Source organism: Meles meles, chromosome 1 (genome assembly GCF_922984935.1).
Source record: "Meles meles chromosome 1, mMelMel3.1 paternal haplotype, whole genome shotgun sequence".
In the NCBI taxonomy this organism is placed as follows: domain Eukaryota; kingdom Metazoa; phylum Chordata; class Mammalia; order Carnivora; family Mustelidae; genus Meles; species Meles meles.
Window position 1 is genome coordinate 188,003,430 of NC_060066.1, and position 7,960 is coordinate 188,011,389.

The following is a 7,960-nucleotide window of genomic DNA, read 5'->3' on the forward strand; positions in this document are numbered from 1 at the left end:
AAACTGAACTTGTCAAGTTCAAAAGACGAAATGAACGAGCAGAGTTGGCCAGAGCCCAGGTTCATCTGGTTCCAGACCATCGAGCTTCGCCACTTTGCTCTGCCCTGCCCTGCCCTACTGTGGGCGATCATGGACATTCACTCTCAAGGGATAAAGACCAGGGGTCGGAAGGAGACAGCGAAGCTCCTGGGGGTGGGGCAGGAAGCCAGGCCATGAGATGGGTAAAGGGAGATGCAGGGTTTGGAGTTTGGCTGGGTCTGAGACAGAAGAACTGGGAATATGAGCCATTTCGGGGGAAGAGGAATCTGTTTTTTTTCTTTTTTTTAAAGATCTTATTTGTCAGAGAGAAAGAACAAGCAGAAGGAGCAGCAGAGGGAGAAGCAGGCTCTCCGGTAAGCAAGGAGCCCGATGTGGGACTTGATCCCAGGACCCTGGGATCATGACCTGAGCTGAAGGCAGCTGCTCAACCGACTAACCACCCAGGTGCCCAAATCTGGTTTTTCTAAACTGAATTTGAAGACATGGTGGGCAGCTTGAAGTTTTGGCAGGTGTGAAGATAAGAGAACCAGGCTGGAGACAGGTGTACTAGGAAGCCAGAGAACCATGGGCCTGTAAAAATGGAAGGGAGGTGGGAAGGGGAGAACGATGAAGACACACTAGATGTCAGAGTGTGACAAGCTCTCTGCATCATGGCAGCTGTGTTTTGGGGGTGCCTGCCTAGTCATGATGCTCCTTTCTTTGGAACTGTTCCCTGTCCACGATCACTCCTGAAGGCACATGCTCAGGCAGCCACACGTGTCTCATGACCTCATCGTCCTGCCTACAGGTGATGGCACCCGGGGTCAATAATGGACTCTCTTCAGGACAATTGGATGTTCTCTTTCTGGAATGGCCTGGGGACCCTGGGAAACAGAAGTGGATCCTGGGCAGCTACACTGTAAAGTGGCAAAGAGTTGAGGCTGTGTTGCGCCATGAGTGGCCATGTGGAAGCAGAAGAACTGCTTCTTTTGATCTGAACCGCGGGTCTTCAGAGAGAAGTCACTGTTGCACAGACAGAATGGTGGCGAAGGACCAGGTGGCCTCATAGAGGGAGGGATGGAGAATGATGACCATCACCTCTCTGGTCCCCAGGAAGCAGCCCATCTCGCCTATGTTTTTTAAAGATTTTATTTATTTATTTGACAGAGAGAGAGAGATCACAAGTAGGCAGAGAGGCAGACAGAGAGAAAGGGGGAAGCAGGCTCCCTGCTGAGCAGAGAGCCCGATGTGGGACTCGATCCCAGGACCTTGAGATCATGACCTGAGCTAAAGGCAGAGGCTCAACCCACTGAGCCACCCAGGCACCACCCCCCCATCTCTCCTATTTTTATTCCCTCTCCTTGGATGCTTGCAGATCATGGGTTGCAGCCTTCCAATAACCTCCTTTCGGCTTGCCACCGATGACCTTAAACTAAGACATGAACATTCTATGTTAAGGGTAAAGTTCCTAGGGCAAGGCGTGACTCATTACTGGCTGCAGAAAGTGGTAGCTATCATTACCTCATTTACTCCTCAAAAGATGCTGACAGTGGGGTGCCTGGGTGGCTCAGTCTTTGAAGCGTCCAACTCTTCCTTTCGGCTCAGGTCGTGATCTCAGGGTCGTGAGATCGAGCACCACATCAGGTTCTGTGCTCAACAGGAAGTCTGCTTGAGGATTCTCTCTTTCCCCTCCCTCTGCCCCTCCCCCCACGTTCTCACGCTCAAACAAAATCTTAAAAAAAAAAAAAAAGAAGGTGATGAAACAGAATGTATGATTATTGGGAAAATGAGGAGACCAAGGCTCACTGATACATTCAATGAATACTAGTTGAATTCCAGGGCCGGCGAACACTGGAGTGACAGGGTCCTAGGTTTGAAGATATCTGTATTCTAATGGGGAAGATGGATAGCCAACAAACAAATAATCAACACGAGACCATCAGGCCAAGATTAAGGGCAATGAGGAAAATAATTCACAATGGACTGTGAGCGCTACTTTGGACTAGAGAACGCCTCTCTGAGGAGGTGACTTCTGAGCAGAGGCCCAAATGACAAGAAGGAGCTGAAGAACACTGAAGGAAGAAGGGAAAGCGTGTTTGGGGCACACAGGGGACAGCAACGTAGCTGCCACAGCAAAGCAGGTGAGTAGGGGCAGGCCCCAGGGGGTTTTGAAGTGTGTGGGGGGGTATTTGTCTCTAATTCTAAGTGCAGTGGGGGGCCCACTGGGAGGATTTAAGAGCTATGCTAGACATCCCTTAAGATATCTATATTTGAATCCCTAAAACCTGTGCATATGTGAAGGACCTTGAGATGGGGACACTACCCTGGGTCATCCGGAGGGGCCCATACAATCACAAGGGGCCTTGTAAACGGCAGGTGAGAGGATCGGCATCAGAGGAGATGTGGCGATAGGAGCGAAGGTCAAGGTGATGCAAGGAGGGGCCGTGAGCCATGCACGGGGGCAGCTTCTGGAAGGCGGAAAAGGCACGCACACCCAGTAACCCATCTCAGACTTCTGACCTCTAGAGCTGTGAGATGATACATTTGTGGGTTTGAAGCTGCTGAGTTGGTGATAATTTGTTACAGCAGCCATAGCAAACTTATACAAGGACTATGACATGATTTATGTTCTTTAAAAATCAGAGTGATTTTACAGATCGGTCTGGTTGCTGCGGATTGTGGGGGAGGAGGGAAGGTGGGAGATAGCACCAGTGGGCAAGTACTGGCAGAGCGGACGGAGCCCGATGTGTGCATCCGGGAGACCCTGTGGGGGTGGAAGGGAAACAGCTTGTTGTGGGACCAGACCTGGGGAGTAAAGGAGATGCCAGCCAAATCTCTGGGGTTTTACCTCGAGCAGTTGGGCAGCTAGAGTTGCTGTTTAATGATATGAGCAAGACCGGGACTTGGATAAGAGAATCCACTCAGCCAATGGCCAACCTGGGACAAAGACCGGGGCATCTGGACTCTCAGACCCAATGGGCTTGGATCTGTGAGAGTCATTTCATTAAGGAAAAGAGTTTGGGAGGGTTTTAGTTAACATTTAGTCATCGCTTAGTATATTAGCGTTCCCAGAGAAACAGAACCAATAGTGTGTGTGTGTGTGTGTGTGTGTGTGTGTGTGTGTGTTTGTATTTTAGGGAATTGTCTCACATCATTGTGGAGGCTTAGCAAGCCCCAAATCTGCAGGGTAGTCTGGCAGACTGAAGACCTGGGGAAGACTTGGTGTTACTGTTTGAGTCCAAAGGGTGTCTGGTAGCAGAATTCTTTCTTGCTCGGTGGACTTCAGTCTTGGTTCTATGAAGGCCTTCACCTGATTGAATGAGGCCCAGCCACAGCATGGAGGGTCATCTGCTTTACTCGGAGTCCACTGACTTAAATGTTAATCTCATTTAAAAACTACCATCACAGAAACATCTAGAATGATGTTTGTACCATGGCCTACCTAAGCTGACATAAAATTAACCATCACATTTACTTCTCTTACTCTTGGATATTGTGCTTTTTATCTGTATTAGTACATGGCTGAAGGCAAGGGCAGAGGGCCAGGGATAACCTTGCATCTGCCTACAGTTAGGACCTGGAGGAGAGGTGGGCAGGAGTGCAAGAAACTGGAACCAGGATGGTGGAGCGAATCATTCCAAGAAGGAGGGGTATGAAGGGTTGCAGAGAGCTAGAGAGAAGGAGAAAGACATAGAAGTTGTAGAATATGGTGATTCAGAGCTCGTTGGTGACCTTAGCAATGTGTCCTGCAGGGCGAGATGTCTGTGAGAGAGAGGAGGGCTCTCTCACACACAGGCACCGGGAACCCTAAGCTGTGAAGGGAGCAAGCAGGAGATGATTACCAAACACGCACCCAATAGAACGAAAAGGAGAAGGAGACGGTGGTTGGGAAGGATGAGGGAGCTACCAACACAGAGTGGTCAGGATGGCCCTTTCGACAAAGGAATGTTGAAGCTGCCCATCTGAAGAGCTGTGCAAAGGCCCTGAGACAAGGAAGTGGTCAAAGACTTGAAAGAAGCCCAGTGAGGCTGAAGCCAAGAGAGCAGACAGATGAAGCTGGAGGGATCCGGCCTTATAAGGGATGGTGTTTGGATTTGATTCTAAGTACGATGGAAAATCACTGGAAGGTTTAAACAGGGTTGTGAGTGATGGGATCTGCCTTATAATTTTTAAGATTTTTCTCTGGCTACTGTGTGAAGCCGGTGCTGGTTGATGGGGGAGGGGGAGTGAGCGAAAGCAGAGTGAACAGTCAGGGACGCTTCTGTGCAGGCCAGGTAAACAGCAGCAGTGAGGTGAGCAGTCCCTGGGTTGGGGATGGTCCACAGGTAGCTCCAACAGGATTTGACAATGGAATGGTGTAGGAGGGATGAGGGGTGAGAATGGAAACTAACACCAGTTTCCTGTTTATCAGGTTCACTGCTGTTTGCCAAGAAGGGGAATGTGGGGAGAAAGAGGTTCTGAGTAGGGTTCACGGGTTTAAGGGTAGCAGAAGGAAATTGAAGTAGTCCCCTCGCTGTCCCAGCTGTTATGACCCGGGTGGGGCCCTGGTGGCTTGAGGGGTCCACACTGGTGGCCGAGGGTCCAGCTGAGCGTGGCTGTGGATCAGCAGTGAGACCATCCTGGGTAGCGGGGGATGAGCCCACGGAGCCCGGCAGGAAGAGGCAGAGGGTTTGCTGTTGAGACATTGGGGCAAGGCCAGTGCCCGAATCACTACCGAGTGGTCCAAATGGGAAGAACCTGGATTAGGAGGAAGGGAGCAAGATGTCTGGAGCAGAAGGAGGTTATGGTGGGGGTCTGGGGGTCTTAGAATCTGTGGTCTCAGAGATGGAGCAGTTGGAGGTCAAGAGGGAGGGCCCGTGTGCGTGGGAGGCAGAAGGGAAGCAGCTAAGACCAGCACTGTCCATGAGGTCCAAGAGTGAGAGCGGCTTGGACATGGACAAGGAAGTCTTGAGCCTGCCATGGAGAAGACCTGGAGGCTGTTGCCAGAGTCCCGTGTGAGCAAAGCAGGCGGCACAGGCTGTGTGGCAGGGATCTTAGGGGAGGAGAAGAGGGAGGTAGAAAAGTAGGAGTTTGAGAAATGGGGGGCATTTGCAAGATGGGTGAAGGAGGGTCATGAAGGGAGGGTCGGGGGTCAGGGGGAAAGGAGGCGGAGACACAGGCTCCTCTCTCCTCGTGGGGAAGACTGAGCAGTTTTCAAAGACCCTGCAGGATGAGGGCTGCATGTCCCAGGTGTGTGTTAGGGGAGCCCCATCTCTGCTACAACAAGGTAGAGAATCTGGGAGGGTGTATTTCTGGTGTACTGGGCTTCTGGAGGACATAGCTGGCCCTCCGGAGGGATGTTGAGGAGGGAAAGTGGAAAAGGAGAGCGGCGCTCTTTGAAATGACCTTGTCCCATCTCTCCCCTTCAAACTCAGCCTTCACAAGAGCTGCCAGGCAGCCCCAAACCTGCCTCTCACCCCCCTCAGAAATTCTTGGGGCCACCCACTGCCCTCAAGGTACAGGTCCTGCTCTTCAGCCTGGTACACAAGGTGCTCTGGAACCATCTCTTCTCTTGCCCTCCTCCCACCTCTCTTATCTCCGTACAGCAGAACCACTCTGGTCTCCAAGGGCGCCATAATGCATGTGGCCTCTGGGCCCTCGCACTTGCCGTCCCCTCTGTCTGGGACATGTTTCATCTCATGGGCCTAGAAAATGCCAACAAGCCTTTCAACCATCTCCTCCTTGGAGAAGCTTCTCTGACCCCCTCAAGGAGTTGCAATCACACCTTCCTTTGTGCTGTCACTTGACCTCATCTTCCTTGTCTTATAAATCTCTCTCTCCCACTAGACCTGGAGCTCCTTAGGAGAACAGACAGAGTGACGTTCATTTCTCTGTCCTCTGTTCTCAGCCTGGTACCTGGGATACAATCACACTCTGTTAATATTTAATGAAGGAAAGGACAAATGGATAGCTAGTTATAAGAGCCAGCATGTACTAAACACTATAATTCCCAGCATTGTGTTAAGCTCTTTGAATCCATCACCGAATGTCATCCCCATAAGAAGGCTGGTGTACATATTGTTCCTATACCCATTTTACAGATGAAGGAACTGAGTCTCAGGGAGGTAAAGTGACTTGCCCCAAGGGCATTGAGCTAGTTGGTGGTAGAAATAGGCTTTGAACTCAGGGCTAATTCCAGTGTTCATACAGTTAACCATTATCCTATATGGCCTCTATGAAAGAGGGAATACAAGGTCTCAGAGAATAACAAGATCAAGGAGACTAAGGGTGCAGGGGACTCTGCTTTTTTTTTTTTTTTTTTTAAATAACAGTGATGGTCACAAACACCGTTGGTTGCCTGCCCCAAAGCCCATTTTTCCTTCTTCAGTGCCACAGAGTTCTGCTTTAATCTATGAACACTCTTCCCCATGTAATCCTGACTGGTGTACACTAATCCTAGCAGCAGCATCCTCCTAATCTGCAATGGGTTCATCTAGTTAGCTTAAAAATTTTTTTAATTGTGATAAATATACATAACACAGAATTTATCATTTTAACCACTTTAAAATGACAGTTAACTCTTTAAAAGGAGACTACTGGACTTGTTGCTGGACTCCATCAATGAAGATGTGGAGCCTGGAGCTGCTGCAGCCATCTTGTGATCAGGAGGCCAGTAGCTGATGTGCAAAGGATGGTAGAATGAGAATATAGGAAAGAATCTGATTCTTGATGTGGTTGCTGAGCTGCTGGATCCTTCCTACCTCTGTCCTTCTTGATACATGAGATAATAAACCACGCTGCTGTTTAAGCTCTTTTGAGCTGGTCTTCTGTCACTTGTAGCTGAAAGTATACTGGTAAAGGGACAACTCAATTGGGCCAATAGTTCTCACCTGGTAAAGGATGACAAAAACGATAAGGAATTTTGTTAATCTCCAGGTCTGGATCCACTGAACTTTGGTCTTCTAATGAGAATGGTGTTCTTGGTTTGAGTGAGGAATGATAATGACCTGAGACATCCTCTGAATAAGCGATAGAATCTCCAAAAGGTACAATCCTAGCCATCTGGAGGTTCAGCTCAGCAAACATCAGTTAGGCATGTCCATGCAGCTGGGATCCTAAGGCTGAATCAGAAACTGTTTTTGCCCCAAAGGGGCTCACAATGCAGTGGGAGAGACAATCACAGGCAGTGATGAGTGATGGACAGATCTACACAAGGTCCAGAGCCTGACATGCAAAGTGGCCGGGTGAAACTTCATGTAGGCATTTTGAAGGATGATAAGAGAAGGGTCAGAGAAAAAGGCATTTCTGGCAGAAGAACAACATATGCAAACTCAGGGCAACACGGCTGTCTCAGGGAAATTACAAGCCATTTAGCATAATGGGAACCGGGCTGGCCTCTTACAGGTCATTCGTCTCTGAGCAAATTGCCTGATGTTTTTGAGGCTCAGAATTCACATTTATAAGAAAAAGAGAAAAGGGAAAAAGGAGGAAAGTAAAGTGATTGTGAAATCAGGCAACAGAATATATATGCCAAGCCCAGGGCATGTATATGCCAAGCTCAGGGCATGTATATGCCAATGCCCTGGAAGAGGCATATAGTAGTTGCACAAGAAATGTCCTTTATTTATTGTCACATGGTTCTAATTCATTATCTTCCCTGACCCAGGTGGCTTTCTTCCCTTACTCATTCCTGAGCCTAGTAGTGAGGCCCCCCAACTCCCGCAGACTTTTCCTCAGGCAGGAAACCCGAGCCCACGGTCTGGCCTGAGACATCTTCTAGGGCTGGGTGGTTTGTGTGCTTCCTTCTCTTCTCTCTCTCTTTTTTCCCCTAAATGCAACAAAATAAAACCAAACAAAAAAGCCCAACGCCTGGCGTGGCTTGTCAGGGAGTTATGCAAGTGTGTAAAAAAATAAAATAAAATAAACATTGAGTTTTCGGCATTTGGGGCTTGTTTGATTAGGC